At 48.7% G+C, this 18,360-nt stretch overlaps 1 pseudogene; it reads left to right on the forward strand.

Moving 5' to 3' along the window:
* Positions 1-15,495: 15,495 nt before the first annotated feature.
* LOC149344502 (uncharacterized) lies at positions 15,496-17,608 on the forward strand (annotated as a pseudogene).
* Positions 17,609-18,360: the final 752 nt, after the last annotated feature.

Below are 18,360 nucleotides of genomic sequence, written 5' to 3' on the forward strand. Positions count from 1 at the left end.
CCTCGTATCGGCAGAACTGGGGAATTGTCGGTACGGATTGGCCTCCTCAATCACCAGACCTCAAAATCATCGAGAACCTATGGGGGACATTAAAGTTGCATCGTCGGGTAAAAACCTGCATAGTTTGTCGGCAGACCATTTGTGGACACTTGTCCAAGAGCGTTGGAAAGAATTAAGGGCCAATGATCACCTGTGCGCTTCGCTCTACAAAGTCATTCGTGGCAGGATGAGAGCTGTGGTAGATGCCGACGGCGATGCTACGCGCTACTAGGCCATCAAGTACGACGTACAGCCGCGCTTGCGTCGAGACGGGCTGCAACGTTGCGCGCCTCGCTTCACCGTCGGTTCAAGATTGCCTTATTTGTGATTCTATTTTTTTTTTTCAATTCCTTTTTTGCTTGAGCTTATTACAAGAAAACTATCTTCGAGAACTTGTTTCCTTTTCATGTTCTGAGTAAGCCTCTTATTTTCTTGCTTTTTGTGCATATGCGAAGTAAAACATTGGCATTTTCTTTTCCTGTTTTTTGTTTTTATAATTGCGCCAGTACCTTCCTACAGTATTCATATTAAACTTAGACATTATCTCCGTAGTTTTTCTCGCCTATTCAGCGCCGATATTACGGTCCACCGAGATCTCACCACATGACAGCACTCGTTTACCAATGCTGAATATTAGTTGCCCATATAATAGGGTCGAAGTTTTAAAATGTTGTGGAAGAGTCGTCCTTGAGTAGAGTCTAAGAGTCCTTTCAGAGAAGTCGTAGCTGCAGTAGTGCGCATCTGTGAGGATTCTTCATCGCGGTGAGCATTCTCTGAAACACAAATCTACAAGTCTGTCTTCGTCCCGCACTCTCGACATTTCGGTTTAGTGTAGCCCACAAGCAGTAAACATTTAAACGACCAGACGCAGCTGCGATCTCGGCCTAGGCAGGCGGGATACACATTTTGGGTTGCAGTTGTGACTCGGCAGCGTTCTTTTAGTCTTAATGGCCGAATGACTCGCCAAAGCAGTTCCACTCGGCGTCAGCCAGCGGGGGGACCTGACCGTTTACGTCTATAGGTAATCTTCATCATAGAAATTTCGCAACCGGAAAGGTGTAATGCCAGAGTACACCGGAAAAAAACTACGCTTTTAGCGCTCATCCGAAAGCCATGATGGAAAGCTTAGAGGTAGATTGAAAGGCGGCTGACTAAACTGTCCACATACCCTACTCAAGAGATTCTGCTTCGATATGCCAGCCATACTTGAAACTTAGCGGGAACGACACTCTTTGCTACGGCGACCTATGAACTGATATGAATACCGGCCTAAAAACTGCATAAAGCTGCGCAAAGATGAAGCCAGAGATCCACGTAAACATTAGGGGTTGTTTTCAAATGCTGCTGAGCCTACCTCACCGTCTATACTTCAATCTGTACGAAGCTAAAATATGAGACTTAAAGGGGTTGTGAAAAGAAAATGAAGCTGCCCGGTTTTAATTTTTACTGCTTCCATAAACATTAGACATGCTGATTCCGAAATATTTCGTCTCAATATATAGTCTGCATTTTATAAAGCCCGTTCGAAATCGCTGCCTTTTTGCGTTCTTGAAACGACCATGCGCCGCCGTCGGCCGGCACACGCACTACTCGACTACGTCATTTTAAGACCTTCAGAAACCTGTAGAGATATCTTCAACTTTCGTTTGCCCTAAAATAATAGCTTTATCAGAAATTGAGAAAGTGAAACAAGGTTTTTCAATTAGTTGCACGCGTAATTGCACTCTGTTAAACTGCAGCGCGTGGTCATACATCAATCACTGACCTGGGACCAGTTTCGGTTTCGGTTCTGCTTCTCCATCCTCCTTGGCTTCAGTATCAGCGGCTCGACATAGCCTTGCTTACGTGAACCTATCTAGGTGGTGTTCCTTGACAGCGGTGGTTTGAGTCAGAGAATCGAGCTGAGCAAGGACAGCCCATCTCGACGACTCTCTGTTTACATGAACTCGATACGAACGAGTCAGCTTCTGTTCTTTGCTGCAAAAAAATATATTCCAGAAGCGTGAAGAGGGTTAGGCATAATTTGCAGATGGGGCTGCGAGTCAACCCACCCCTTGCGATAGAGGTGAAGACTCGAGTCTACGACCGGGTTCGGAGGTTCACGGTCGGGGCTCCCAGAGGTGTCGCGGGCTCTCGGCATGACTGCTTCTTGCCGGGCGCGCGACGTGCCGTTGGGAGCGGCGTAACAGCGACTGACAGCAGCTCGCCGCCTGCGCCGGACTGATGCCAATGACAGGCCGCACGCGGCGCGTCGCACTAACAAGGGGCAGAATATGCGAGCGCGCAGAGCGCCAGCGTCATAATGACGTGGGGGCGTGTTTCTCGGGGCCGGCCTGTCAGCCGGCGTCAGAAAAACACGCTAGTATTATTTGTTCACGCTCATAACAAGCACTGGAATAGATGAATTCCAAAAATGAATCATTTTTGAGGATCGTTGGCTGATGCCAAGTTGCTGGCAGTATTTAATTCGGCGATACAAGCAAATTTCATCCCATGACCGCTTTATTTACTGCGTGGTCGCCGCTCGCATAGCTGGCATTTTCTAGCTCCGCTGGCGTCGCGGAAATCGAGCATATCTTTATTTTATTATGGGACAGGTTCACAGTTAAAGGGGTGACGAGAGTAGTACCTTTTACAGCGCTGACCAGTTCCGAAGCTCCCTCAGCTGCGGTATCGATAGTATCGATGCAAAACCAGGTAGGCTTAGCGACGGCCAGGGCCGCCGGCAAGCCTCGATCGCAGCTTCATCGCCCGGCGCGTCCGCGGGCGGCGTCGTTGCCGAATGCTCGGCATGCTGCCATTGCCAACAGGCAGCCTTTCTGATAGCATGGCGCTGTTTTGTCTTTTCTGGTGCGAATGTGAAATACAGCGATCGAGTCTGCAGGCCGGCCGGCAAACCTGGATCCCGTCCAGCGTCATAAAAATGAGCTAAAGATTTTTCTTCACGTAAATAATAAACTGTGGGAGCAAGAAGTGTGGAAAGTAGATCATTTTTGAGGATTGTTGAACAATGCCGAGTTGCTGGTAGAAGCAGCAACTGTAATACGAGCAAATTTCTTCCCACAACCGCCGCTTAGCTGCCGCTGCCCGGCCGCTGCGGTCCGGCTTGCGCGCCTGGCGTCCGCTATATAGCTCCGCCTTCCGAGCGCACCGCAACAATGGCCATATTTTTTGTTGTGAGACGATGCTGTTGACAGTAAAGCGATGCCAAAAGCAGGCATTTTATTATAACCCAGGCTACTTCCGAAGCGCTGTCCACCGCGGCTTCGATGCGAAACAGGCCTAGCGACGACCAGGGCAGCCAGAAAGCAGTGCAGTTCGTCGCCCGGCGCGCCCGCGTCCAGCGCCGTTGTCGAAAGCGCGCTACGTGGGCAGGCATGCTATGTCGCCGCCCGAGTACAGCCGGCAGTCTTTCTGATAACATCGCTATTTTGTCTTTTCTGGTGCGAACTTCAGTAGCCAAGCAGCGCGCAGGCGCTGGTGTGCGGTGGCAAAGTGTTACACCGGATGTGGGCCGGGCATGAGTCTAGCGGCGCAAAGATGCTTGCCGCTCCGTGTCCCTGCTTGCAGTAGGCGGCAGTTCGCAAGCGGCGACTGGTGCGGCGCGCCGGCCAAGTTTTCGCACATGTGTCCGCTTGACAGCTAGCAGACTCCATTCTGAGCAGACGACGGTGCCACATTCGAGTCAATATGCGAGCTGTAACCTCGGTCAACTATGGCTAAACAGGCCTCGCTACGCCGCCATGTTGTGTTGACGACAAGAGCTTCTGATTGGCTTCTTAAAATGACGTTTGTTGTGAGTTGAGGGGGACGCGCGCTGGGAAACCGAAATTTAGTTTTCTTCGCTATTCAATCAACCCAGACGATGAAACGAACCAAGGTATACTATAGAATGAAGGGTCAGAATTCCAAATACACACGTCGTTAAAAATTTTCGGAAAACATTTCACGACCCCTTTAAGAGGGAGCAGCACCTCTGTTAGTATTATTCCGCTCCGATTAATTTTCGTTGCGCCGCGATTTCAGCAGACAACAGCTGTCTTTTGCCAACATATATTAACAGCTACTCAGCAAGACGCCAAACATTTAAAATATTTGCGGATCGTAGTGCTGCAGCAGTAGCATAAAGCTTTATATATTACGAGGCATGCATTTTCTCCCCAGTGTTATTTGTAGGTTTCAACTTCCCCAGGCACGAGAAGGATTTGCTACTGTTGCTGGGACGGGATAAAAACTGCTGATAAGCTTATCGGCACTCTTTTATTTAGTCACAAACGTTTCTCCAATCAACGTTTTGCGGTCGCGGTGCAAAATTGAAGCCCACTTCACCGCAATACATGGCGCACTGTAGCAGACGACGCGCGAAACACCGCCTGCGGCTCTCACTGCCGTTCCGCAATATTTCCCACGACGCCCGCCAGAGGTGCCCTGCCCAATGGTGGCGAAAGCTGGACCCAAAAAACGATTTAGCGCGACTGCAGCACAGTCAGAATGTGCGGGGAAAATCACTCATATCCAGAAATACTAAAGCAGAGATTAAAGTGCTATACAACAACAAAAAAAAATGAATATTTTAAAGCCAGGTTTTGTTAAATAAGTAAATTATTTTAGCATAACATTATGCCGAATTTTTTATTCGTTTGCAACGCTCTTATTGAGCCCCCTGTGTGTGGTGCATATGCAGCGCGTCGTTGCAGACCTTGTTTCGGTTTGCGGCCAGTGGCGGGAGCTTACAAAGCAATTCCTTATCGACAGCTGTCTGCCACAGCACGTCTGGCAAAGCGTATAAATTAAGCGTATAATTATAAGCGTATAAGCGTATAGGGCATAAATTAAGAAATGGCCCGTTTAAGAAGTTACCCTTTCTCTTCGCACTAATGCTGCAATTTCTGACACTTCAAGCGAACACAGCCCCGAGAAAGGGGACAGAAAAGGGACTGGCACTTAGTCAGGCATTCGTTGCCTTTTTGTCAGCCTCCTCGACAGACTTTCTGAATTTCTGTCCAAATAAACATTCATTCATTCATTCATTCATTCATTCATTCATTCATTCATTCATTCATTCATTCATTCATTCATTCATTCATTCATATGGACTCTGCACAGTCTTCCTTCGGCGTCAGTGTGCCGTGCTGGAGAACCAGGTCAGCAGGGTTGCATGCAAACTGGCATACGTCTTTCGTAAACGGGAATAACTGAAAGCCAATTGGACTGCATCCTATGACAGTAGCTGTCTTCGGTGAACCTGCTGCCAAGGTGTACATCCTAGGCCTGTTGTCCCAGACGCAGCAAGCCTTCCAAGGTGATTATTATTTCGAATCTGTTGGAACCGCCTCGGAAATTATGGCTGAGAAATATACTACCTTCCTTGACTGTGCGCTTTGCATGACTATCGTGCCTGTTCTACGCTGAACCAGGCTCGTGCCCACACCAGTGGCCTGGTGATGGTTCCGTGTTAGTGTTAACTCTGCGGGTGAGGCTTAGTTATTATATGTGCATTTTCGGGTTTCTGGCTTTACATTCCGAACTGTGCTGTCGCTCGATTTCGTTCGTTATATTCTATGATAGCTGTTGGCCACGCATATGCACGACCAAGCACTATAGCCAGCGCTCACCTCTAGAACCTGGCATGGCAGGGGAGGTCACAGCATTGTCGCAGACTGCTCACCCGTCACTAGGAGCTCAGCTCAACGGTTCGCCCCTTTCAGACAAAGATTACTGATTTTTGCCACATTTTCACAGTATTGGGGGTACTTCTTGGTGCTGCCAATTATACAGCTATGACTAACTAGACGTAGCAACTCATTGCTCTTCAGTCAATTCCCTACCCTGCAGGATCTTCCACCAGCCCCATCACTGAAAGGCGGCCTCTTGAAAAACTTCAAGCCAAGCGCAGGCAGCTCCGTAACCGCAATAAAAGGCTAAAAGGCCTACTGCTTCAGCGCAGTCACATGAAGACCACTGCCGAATTGGTAGAAAGCCCGCGTTAGCATTTATACCAGCTGTTGCTGCTTTTATTGAAGCCCCGTTGAAGATGCGCAATGTGTGCAAGTTTGGCCGTCCATGGACAAGCCAAAACAAAGCCTTTGCCTCGGGCTTGTACTTCCGCAGCCCAAAAGGCTACAAATATTGTAGGACACTCCTTAAACTTCCATTTGTTAGGTCTCTGCAGCTGTGGCTTGCACGCGTGCCACTCAGGGTCGGGGTTTACCCTGAAGTTTTTGATTTGATAAAGAAACGACAGTCTTTTGCACGGCAAGATAGGGCTTGCACTATAATATTTGATGAAATGCATGTTTCAAAGGAGCTTTCGTAAAAATCAGTGTCCGACACATTTGAAGGCCTTGAAGAGTACAGTGCAGTGCAAGGTAGAAACCTTGCAAACAAGGCATTTGTGTCCATGGTCAAGGAAATATGCACGCCGTGGAAGCAGCCTCTTGGCTATTTCTTTGCAGTAAAAGGTACAAATCTTGCAAACAAGGCACATTGCTTTGCATTGCAAAGTCCAAATCTTGCAAAAATGGCACTTGTGTCCATGGCCAAGAGAATATGCACGCCGTGGAAGCAGCCTCTTGGCTATTTCTTTGCAGTGCAAGGCCCGAATCTTGCAAACAAGGCACTTGTGTTCATGGTCAAGGGAATGCATGTATGCATGCCGTGAAAGCAGCCTCTTGGCTATTTCTTTGGAGTGCAAGGTCCAAATCGTGCAAACAAGGCACTTGTGTTCATGGTCAAGGGAATATGCACGCCGTGGAAGCAGCCTCTTGGCTATTTCTTTGCAGTGCAAGGTCCAAATCTTGCAAACAAGGCACTTGTGTTCATGGTCAAGGGAATGCATGTATGCATGCTGTGAAAGCAGCCTCTTGGCTATTTCTTTGGAGTGCAAGGTCCAAATCTTGCAAACAAGGCACTTGTGTTCATGGTCAAGGGAATATGCACGCCGTGGAAGCAGCCTCTTGGCTATTTCTTTGCAGTGCAAGGTCCAAATCTTGCAACCCAGACACTTTTGTCCATGGCTGAGGGATTATGCACACCATGGAAGCAGCTTCTTGGATATTTCTTTCCAGTCGAAGGTCCAAATCTTGCAAACGAAGCACTTGTGTCCGTGGTGAAGGAAAGATGCATGCCGTGAAAACAGCCCCTTAGCTATTTCTTTGCAGTGCAAGGTCCAAATCTTGCAAACAAGGCACTTGTGTCCATGGCCAAGGGAATATGCACGCCGGGGAAGCAGAATCTTGGCAATTCTTTTGCAGTACAAGGTCGAAATCTTGCGAACAAGGCACTTGTGTTCATTGCCAAGGGAGTATGCACGCCGTGGAAGCAGTCTCTTGGCTATTTCTTTGCAGATACGGGAACACCTGCAACTGTTCTGCATGACTTTATTTTCACACGCTACGAAATGTTGGTTGGAGCTGGATTCCAGCCTGTGGATGTGGTTTGTCATCAGGGGAACCAAACTGTTTTTGATTTCAAACCTTGTAGCCTCTGCAAAAGCTGTAGCTAAGTGTCAGTGGCGAAGCACTTTCGTTATTTTCAATGCACCACACTTGCTCAAGTCATTGCGCATTATGTTTTTAAAGTACGACTTCAGGGTACGCAGTGGCACAATGAAAAGCTCGTACATACGACAGGATTATGACAGGGATCGAGAACTGCAAACTCGGTCTATTCCAAAGCTGAGTTCTCGACACTTTAATCTGACTTTTCATTCTATACCTTCTGTTAAACTCGCAGTACAGATGTTCAGCAACCATTGCTCTGCTGCAATATCCACGCCGGTAACATTCCAGAAATTGTTACCACAGTTATACACACGGCCAGATTTTTCGATAGGATAGACAGACTGACCGTTTATATAGTTCACAGAAGCGAGGAAAGTCTCCATATGCCTCTGCAATCTGTGCAGGATCCGTGAATAAAGAATTTCTGGAAGAGTGCAATGCAGTGGTCTAAACTATCGAAGTGTTATGCTGTGCATCACAGCCTCTGGCATCCGTGGCTTCTGCCAGACTATGAGGGCTTTGCTGCTTTTATCAGATCAAATGACCTATCGCCATAGTTCCATATACCTTCTTACCAGACGAAGACTGTTCTGACTTGTAGGACGAGTTGTTTCGAGGCCAGTTTCGACTGAGGAAGGAGACTACACGGTGGCTGTGCGACCAACTCACCTATGAATTAGGAGGTGCGCGGGCGAGTGCGCTGGCAGTACAGCGACAGCTGTTGTGCTGACTGACCAAATGTTCTGAGAGGGAAAAAAGTGGTCTCAAACCATTTGAGGGCGACAATGACGGCTATATACTTCGCCATACGTGGGCTTCCCCGTGAGCAACCCAGTAGGAGGGTAAACGAAGGCTGTTCTGACTTGTCGGCGGCAGCTGTTGTGCACTGCGCTTCTTCGCCACCGACGGGATCCAAGGCGCCGTGGGCAATGAAGCCACCGCCGGCATAGCCCAGCCCACGGTCAGAAAATATGTGTGGCTCGTGTCGGCAGCAATAGTCAAAGTGGGGTCGCGGGAGGGATGGGCTCGCTTTTCGGCGAGCCAGGAAGAGAAAGCGGCGGCGAAGGATGGCTACCTGCGCCACGGCAGCATCCCTGGCGTCGCTGGTTGTGTGGATGGCACACTCATCGCCATCAAGGCTCCGCGAGGCATTGCTCCACAGACGGCAGTCTTTTGGAGCCGCAAGGGCTACTACGCCCTAAACACAATGATAGTACGCTTCCCTCTCCATTTTTGACCGAATATGTTCGACTGCAAGCTCGGGCCTCGACGGCGAAAGTTGCCAAATAAGCTTGTACTGTGCCTGCTTTCTCTCAGGTCTGTGACTATAACATGGAAACCATTTCTGTCGACCGAGATGCCCGGGTTCGGACCACGACGCCTTTTCGTGGAACTATTCGTGGCTGCGCCATGAGGTGGAGCAAGGCCTGCTGGAGCCTTTAATGTATGCTGAAGATATCGCGCTTGTGTTTGTGACATAATACTGACGAAATACAGGATGAAATAAATGCAGAGTTAGAAAATGTGTTTACGTTGCTCACGTCCAATCAGTTAACCATTAATCTCATCAAGATTAAGTAAACAGTTTTTCATTCCAGAAAAAAGCAACTGAATACTGAGAAACTGCACATATCATTACGCGGCACAAAACTAGAAGTTGGCTGGCACAAATAATTACGGATTTGATTTGAGTCGGACATGCACTGGAAAACACGCATTACCTCTATTCGAAGCTCGCACACAGATGCTAGGTTCTACTTTTTAGATCTGTAGTAGAAGTGCGCCGAGTATAAAAAGAACAATAATATACAGGACTTGACGATACAAGACTACACCTTGTTCAGTCCTGAATCGTCTTGTTCCTTTTAGACTCAGCGCATTTCTACTACAGATCTAAAAATGAAACACCAACTAGCCCCCCTTGTCGCATTATTAGCTTATGTTCTACTTAAAACTGGTGATGGTTTCGCATATCCCATTATACGCATTCTTTAGTTTTCCTTCTTTCATAGTCACCTCTCATACTACACTGAGTCTTGGGGTGCCTCTTTCACGACTTATCTCGAACCCGTAAGTTGTCTGCGAAAACGCGCTCTACAAATTATTACATTTTCAAGACTCTGTCAATCCAGAAGATCCCTGTATAATTCTGTCTATGTGCTGCCGTTCAATGCATGATGTGAATTAAAAATTGCACAAACAATATACACAGCATATTAGAGACCAATGAGCATCTTCCCATAGCTTTGTTTAAACTCCCATGACGAAATACGCGAGCTGCAGCTAATCATAATTTTAACCTGCCTCCATCTCATAATGCGCACGGAAAAAGATTCATGGAATTTAACGGAGCCCTGATCTGGAATTCTTCGCCAGTACACACTAGGCAAGCGTATGACATTAGTTCAGCTCCAAATAAATACATTTTGGAAACTATTGTACTGTTTAAATGAAATTGTGACTCAATGTTATTGCATTGCCTATGCTGTCTGTGTGTGTCCACAAATATTTTGTATTTGTTAATTACTTTCCTGCTCGGCTCTGTAAGAATTTGTACCCTCCGTCACACGGACCCTTTACCAGGTAATGGGTAAGGGTACAGCGAATGTTTTGTATTTTGAAAGAAATTCTGCAAATAACAACGAATGAATGAATGAATGAATGAATGAATGAATGAATGAATGAATGAATGAATGAATGAATGAATGAATGAATGAATGAAGACTGAGAGTTTCTTCATGGTGAGAAGCGAGAAAGCCCTGGCCTAGGTTACATATACATATGTGCGGAAGCTGCAAAAATGAGGCATGGAAGTTGCGCTCACAAAAGCATGTCACAATACAACACACACACCTCGCGTGTATTGTCGTCGTTGTGTTAATTACTCCAGCTGAAACAACACATATAGGCTTTGTTGAAATGTAGATTTCCAGCCTAAGAAAGCAAGACAGCAGGCAGGCGACTGTATGATACTGTGGTCGTATTCGAAATAGCGCGTCGGTTATAAAGGGTTAAAGTTCCAACGCTCTACTTACAACGGTTCTCCCTTAAACATCTAAATCATGCATTGTCCCCACTGCGATGACTCTCACGTTCAGAAAAGCTTGACTGTGAGCTGCATGGTACGAATCTTCCATTGTATGAATGGTCTTGAGATCGGCGACGAAAAAGACCGCGCTTAACTCTTCGTCACTTCTGGTTATGCAGGGGACAGTGGCTACCCTTTGGAGCCCTGGTTTTTGACACCTGTGCCAGGCCCTCCCAGTGCGGCCTCTTCAGAGAGGTTATTTAACGCAGCACACATCTCCACGCGATCCGCCATCGAGAGCGCCATCGGCATGCTGAAGGGCCGCTCCCAGTGCCTGCAAAGGTAACGGACGCTCCAATACGAGCCGGACCGAGCGGCCTTCATTATCGGAGCGCGTGCTACACTGCACAACATCTGTTTGGACGACCCCTTGCCGGATGAGGAAGACGAGGATGCAACTGACCCCGACGAAAACAGGCCACCTCTGGATGCAGGCCACATACCAGGCCCAGCTAGCCACATCAGGTATCTGCGGGGAAAGCCTTGCGCAACGGTATTGTTGACTTCTTTCGGAGAATCCGTCTCCAGAGGCTGACAAAGTTGTGCACAGCACGTCTTCAGTTGCGGCGGTAACTCCAGCGTCGCTAGCACTGAGCTCAACACCACCTCGGAGAATAACTAGCCAAGGCGTCGATTTGTGCATCACATCAGCCACTCTTACTGTTGACAGCACTGCATCGAAAAAATGAAAGCTTCAAGAAATTTGAACGATGGCTGGCAGCGGTGCTGCACGTGCGCAATCTATTCCTCTACGGTGTAGGTGCTAAGCTACCGGTTTTCGTCTCTTCTGTTTGGAAAGAGAATCATGCAGCGAGTGTCGGACGCCAACAAGATCGGAATGATCGCTTCGTACTGCCAAGAAATTCCCCAGAGAAGATTTGCGGAGGTTACCGGGAGACCGCTTTCGACAGTCAACAGAGTTTTGAAAGACTAAGACACTGAAGGCAGACTCTCGGACCTACCTCACGGTTCGCGGCCACGTCCCACGACCGTGGAGGAAGACCTACTGATTATTGCAGCCGCCATAGACAAACCTTTTTTAACAGCCGAGCAGATAAAAAACGAGCTCGAGCTAAACACTGATGTTGAAGTTTTTCGACAGCGCCTCCACGGGGCAAGCCTTCAAAGCAGGACAGTTACGCCTTCGCTTCCAGATCACTAAAATGCCGCCTGTCTACAATTCGCAAAATCGCATAAGGACTGGACTGTGGAGAATTGGAGACAGGTGATGTTCATAGACGAGAGCACATTTACAACGAAAGGTCACCAGACTTTCAGTCTATGGTGACCTTTCTATGGTGACTACGGTGAACAATGGTGACACACACACGTCCGCGCGCGCGTGCTTGTGCGTGAGTTTGTGTGTGCTTAAGTGGAAAAATTAAAAGTGCAGTCTTAAAACAAACCGGCAAACGTTTGCGATGCTTCTCGAAATGACAAAGTCGCATCGAAGCACTTTTTTGCACGACATGCATTCAAGGGACCCTGAAATGATTTCGATAAGCATATTCTAGTGCAACAGATCAGTAGTTGCGTTCTTTGTTGCTATTCCGAGTCAAATTTGAAAGGTGTGCATGAACCATATAACCCTATAATTTTTTAAATTTCAAAAATTGTTGCACGCAGTAGCTTGCAACGGATTAGGACGACACACCTCCCCGCGCGTCACCTACCCCGATAACGTCAGGCAGAAGAGGCCAGCTCTAAGGCTGGCTCTTCTGCCCACTGATGGTCATTGGGGCACAAGGAATCGAATAGTTTCTTGATGAATTTTATATAAAATGAAGTGATCGGTGGCGTAGAGGGCCTAAAGCATTATTTTCACTACTTAGTGACGCCGACAGAGATATTTTAGAAATGGTCACTACTAAAATGATTAAAGAAAGCCCGTCGTGAAGACTGATGCAGTCTGCAAGCCTTACTATTTCATTCCAGTTCCCTTGTGCCACTGCGCTTCCAACGTAAACATCTGTTTTTGAGCCACCTGTATACAAGGTATGAAAGTACAGTATTTTATCTCGACTGCAAAGAAATTCTTGTACATAAGCTGCTGCAGAGTGTTTCTTTTTTTTTACGCAAGTGCCTAAGAGTCGAACCAGAGACTGCAAGAAAAAGGTACCATGGTCCATGGAGGTAGTGGATCTCGTCTTGGAGCAATGCCAGGTAATGTGTCTAGCACGCCGAGGCTTTCGCACATCTCTTCAAAACGCAAAAAGCTGTGGCCTAGTAGTCTGCGGTTTGTTTTAAATGATCTTCGTGATTGGTACTTTGTGACTATTTGCATACAGATGCGTTTAGGTAGTGAACGAATTTTTAAAATGTAGCTAGGCGTACGTGGAATGAACGGTTAGACAAGGAGTCTGTTCGTCAGTTCACCATTCTGCCTCGAATGCCAAGATCGGCAAGGTCTTGAATTCTAAATTTCCAGTTTCTGTGATTTGCCTTCTCTAAATAAAAAAAAAAGTACATCAAGGCAGTGTTGTTTATGAACAAAACCTTCTCGTACATTATTCTTGGACCAGGTGATCTATAGTGGAGCTTCCCTTTTTGAAACCACACTGATGGCTGCGAAGTTTCCAGAATTGAACGGGAACTTGTATTGAGACTTTCAAAGGAGTTGTCGAGGCAGCTGGTCAGGGCTAAGGGTGTATAGCGGCTACGAGGGTTTAGTGGTTTCCCAGGTTTAAGAGATGGTACAATATTACCTTTTTTTCAGGCTTCGGGTATTTTTCCTGGTACCAAAACGTTTTCATAGAATCTGAACAGTGCCTCTAGGCAGGCTAAGAAAGATTGGCCAGTATTTCATAGTGTATTTGGTGGTGTCCTGAAGCAGTTTTTTTGCTGTAGACAGTGCTCTATTGATTTCCTGGAGGGTAATTAATCTATTGTATTGTTCGTTAGCACCTCCTCTTGTTGGGAGTGTTTGCTTTTCGTCTATATTTTTGTCTTCTAGAAATCACTGGGTATAATGCGACGAACAAAGAACTGCAGCGGAGTGCTCCGTTAATATGTCTGCCTGTTCTCTTATACTTTTTTGTATACTATGTGCTGTTTAAAGCGAAATTGTGAATTGTGAGAAGCTGTCATTTTCTTACCTGCTGCCAAATTTTTCTACATTTGATTCGACTTTTTATGGATGCTCTACATTACACTTTCTCCGCACTAATAAGGGCGCGCCAAGCTTTAGGTAGTGTTTTTTTTTAAATTTACGGCTTTCTCTTGTGTAGGGTACCTGCGAAAAATACCCCAGGCTTTATTTGGTCGCTTTTTGCGCACCCTTACAATCATGTGTCCACCACACTTCGTGGTTTCATCGCGCAATTCCCGAAAACTTAGGAATACCTAAGTTTGCGGCAGCTAAGATACCATTTGTGAACTTTTAATTCATCTCATTGATGTCCAGATTTTGTAAAACTACTTTTTTCTAATTCGGCTGCTGCTCTAAAAAGTTGCCAGTCGGCTAAAGGAAGCCGGAAACGTCGCGGTTGTGGTGGGATGACTTCCTGTGAACGTATTAAACTGGCTATTATGGGGAGGTGATCGCTGCCATAATGATTGTCAATTACATTCCATTTAAAATCGCTAAAAGCATAGGGAGACGTAAAAGGCAAATGTAAACAGCTCATTTTCTCTGTGTATGAGGAGCAGTATGTGGTTTTACCGGAGTTCAACAGACAAACATTATTGCTGTGAATAAAGGTCTCTATAACTTCACCCCCTGGTGTCCGTTTTTTCACTTCCCCAGATGGATGAATGTGCGTTAAAATCGCCAACTACCAGAAAAGGCTCTGGTAGTTGCTCAAAGATGTTACATTTTATGCATTGTTTTTGTTCGGTGTGGGTTAAGATATATAAAACACATTGTTATTGTTCTGTGTGTGAGCAGTGTGGCTGGTACAGCTTCAAATTTGGTTTTTAGTATAAGCTCACGAGCTGGGACATCATTTTTTACATTGATGGCAACGCCGCCTCAGAGCCGGCTTGCCTTCTATGGGTGGTGGTGAAAGACTGTTTCTTGAGTAAATTTGTGTGTTGGGGACCTAAGTTTGGTTCCTGTGCACATAAGGCCACACATGAGAATGTGGCTAAAATTTGTTGTTATATAAGTTATTAAATAATCTTCTACCATTGTACTATATCACGAAAACCATTATGAGTGTTTTGTGATATAATTCGATAACCTAGTTCCCTATTTATTTAGGGCCAGTTATTGGGATTTTTCTCGTTTTTCGGCCAAAAGGGCTCCGCCGCCGCAGCTGCGGAGCTCAGTATTACGTCCATCGGCTCACCGGAGGCTGTGCAGCGCCGTGGAGAACCGACGGGTATACTGTTTGTAGGCCTCTCCCGACTGGGAGAGGCCTTGCGGGCACTTTTTCGAGGGTGGCAGGGCAGCCTTCGCTGCGTCTACCTTGGGTACGCATGGGCCTGCCGCAGGCTCACTGTGTGGCCTAGGCAGGTGCAGAAGCCTGGTGTGGTGCCCCGCCCCGTCGCACCACATCGGCGAAATTTGTTTTTTGCTGTGAACAAGAATGTTCCCTGAGTTTGCACAAATTGTTTCCGTGCTTCCCGGAATGTTATATTTTCTTTGGTTTTAATGGTTCAGTAGCGAACCACGACGGCCGCGCCTGATACCGCCTAGGCCGATCGCTGCCAGAGCGCCGACGACGACGAAGCCGCGCTGCACGAGCTCGCTTGGGTTGGACTGGCCGTCTTCTGCGCTGCCCCGCCGTTCTGCTCGCCGCTTTGTGTCGCCTGCCGTGAACACCACGCCCTGTACCATTTGTGCAGAAACCCCCTTTCACTTGGTGGAGGTGCGGATTTACTGCCTTCTTGGCACTTCAAGGCCGTCCGCTTCCGAATTTCACCATGCCTCAAGATTCCGAACAGCCGCCGATCCTTCTGCCACACACTCCTGCCCCACAGCCGCCGACAGTCGTCTGCGCTGGAGCGTTGCGCCAGCGCGACCCCGCTGTCTTCAGCGGTACCGGAGACAACGACATCGAGGACTGGCTAGCCTCGTACGAGCGGGTCAGTACCCACAACAAATGGGACGATCCCCTAAAACTGAACAATGTGATTTTCTACCTGACGGATGTTGCCAATCTGTGGTACCGCAACCATGAGCCTGACATCACATCGTGGTCCGCCTTAAGCGCAATTTCGCTGACGTCTTCGGCCGGCCTGCGGTGCGCAAGCTGCGTGCTGAGCAACGCCTGCGTGCTCGGGCGCAGCTGCCTGGTGAAAATTTCACCAGTTATATAGAGGACGTGGTGGATCTGTGCAAACGTGTGGATGCTTCGATGCCCGAGCGCGCCAAGATCGACCACATTCTGAAGGGCATTGACGATGACGCATTCCAGATGCTTCTCGCCAAAAATCCAGCCACCGTCGTCGACGTCATCGCACAATGCCAGAGCTACGACGAACTCCGTAAGCGCCGTCTTCTCACTCGCTCTCCACTCTCTCCACCGGAGCCTCTGGGCGCTTTGACATCTGGCTCCGACCAGTCGCTACTGCTGCCCCAGATTCAGCAGTATATTCGCGAAGAAGTTGCTCGACAGCTGTCTCTCGTCCACCCGAGTACTGCCGCTTCCTCTTCTCTTGAGCCTTCGCTGCAGCGCGTCATCCGCGAACAAGTGGCCGAAGCTCTTCCTCCTCCCCCTGAAGTTCCTTCCGTCCCTCCTTTGACGTACGCCGGCGCCGCAGCACATTATAGCCAATCCACCCCTGTGACAGCGCCCTTGACGTACGCCGCCGTGGCTGCACGGCCTGCGGTGTTGCCACCTCGTCAGCCTGTTCTGCGCCCGGCACCGGCCCCACCAGCGGCTCCGCTTCATCCTTCCCCTTCGCCATATTACAACCCTTGGCGCACACCTGACAATCGTCCGATATGCTTTTCATGTGGCTTCCCCGGACATGTGGCCCGCCACTGTCGTCGCCGAATGGTCGCCCCTAGAGCGGTTGCGCCTCCTGCCGGCTCACCTCAGCAGCTCCGTTCTGTTCCACCTCCGGAGCCCTACGCCACTGACGATCGTCCGTATACGACCCGTCGATCCCCGTCCCCACGTCGCCGTTCACTTTCACCTATGCGCCGTCGCCCTACATGTGCTGACGAGGGAAACTAAATTCCGCAGTTCCCGAGGCAAGAACTGCGTGCTCTTCAAACAGCTCAAGGCCTCAACTTTCTCCCGCGAACATTCTATTGGTTTCCGTCGATGGTTTTTCTGTGTACGCGCTTGTGGATACGGGTGCTGCTGTGTCTGTCATTCATGAGAGACTGTGCCGTCGGTGACGAAAAGTGACGACATCATTTTCTGGTTTGTCGCTTCGGACTGCTACCGAAGAGAGGATCGCACCTTTGGCCGCATGCACAGCGCGGGTTGTCATTGCCGACATTTTGTACAGTGTTGAGTTCGTGGTCCTGCCGTCTTGTTCCCACGACGTAATTCTCGGCTGGGACTTCCTATCAAAAATAACGCCGTGATCGATTGCGCCCGCGCAGAGGTCGAATTTTCTGTATTGTCTGACGAACCGGCCGACGACCCCCATTCCCTGTGTCCGCAGAAGATCACAGTAACTGAAGACGTCGACATCGCTTCGGAGGCTTCAGCGCTTGTATCCCTCTCGTGCCCTGCCACACCCGCCGTCGCAGTTTTCTTTACGCCCTCGTCTTCCTTCGTACATCGCAAAAACCTGCCGCTGCCGTACGCTGTTCTCGATGTTCACGGAGGTCTCGCGAAGATGCTAGTTTATAATCCGTCTCCATGCCCGCTTACCCTGCTACGTGGTGAGACTCTTGGCTCAGTTCAACCTGCGCACCTTCTCTCTGACCTGGATGCCCCTGTGACCTCCCGCAGTTCCTCCATCAATGCTCTTCATCCTGATTCGGCACCCGATCCGTTGCCCGACGCCTTCTTCCAAGCCGCCATCGACGCCGCTCTTCCTTCCGCCTACCAGAAGCAGCTCTCAGCTCTACTAAACACGTTTCGCTCCGCTTTCGACGCCGCCCACACTCCTCTAGGCCGGACTTCCACCGTCGCTCATCGCATTGAGACCGGCTCTCACCCGCCTTTTCGCCAGCGGCCATATCGTGTGTCGGCGGCAGAACGCCGCGTGATTAGCGAACAAGTTGAGGACATGCTGCATCGTGGTGTCATCCGTCCGTCTCACAGCCCTTGGTCGTCGCCGGTGGTACTTGTCAAGAAGAAAGATGGTTCAATCCGATTTTGTGTCGATTACCGCCGCCTCAACAAAATTACCCACAAGGACAATTACCCTCTTCCCCGCATCGACGACGCTCTTGACAGCCTCCAAGGCGCTGAGTACTTTTCGTCCCTTGACCTACGTTCCGGCTACTGGCAAGTACCGATGGCTGCACCTGACAGAGAAAAGACAGCATTTGTTACACCCGACGGCCTCTGCGAGTTCAATGTGATGCCGTTCGGTCTGTGCAACGCTCCCGCCACATTCGAAAGGATGATGGATAACATCTTACGGAAGTTGAAATGGCAGACCTGCCTCTGCTACCTGGATGACATTGTTGTCTTTTCCGCCGATTTCACCACACACCTTGCACGCTTAAAGCAGGTTTTGACTTGCCTGACAGACGCCGGATTGCAGCTGAATCTCAAGAAGTGCCACTTTGGAGCTCGGACGTTGACAATATTGGGGCACATCGTCTCCAAGGAAGGCATTCTCTCTGACCCGGCCAAGCTCCGTGCTGTGGCGCAA

The sequence above is a fragment of the Amblyomma mixtum genome, chromosome 5 (genome assembly GCF_055824585.1).
Source record: "Amblyomma mixtum isolate Tamu chromosome 5, ASM5582458v1, whole genome shotgun sequence".
Classification (NCBI taxonomy): Eukaryota; Metazoa; Arthropoda; class Arachnida; order Ixodida; family Ixodidae; genus Amblyomma; species Amblyomma mixtum.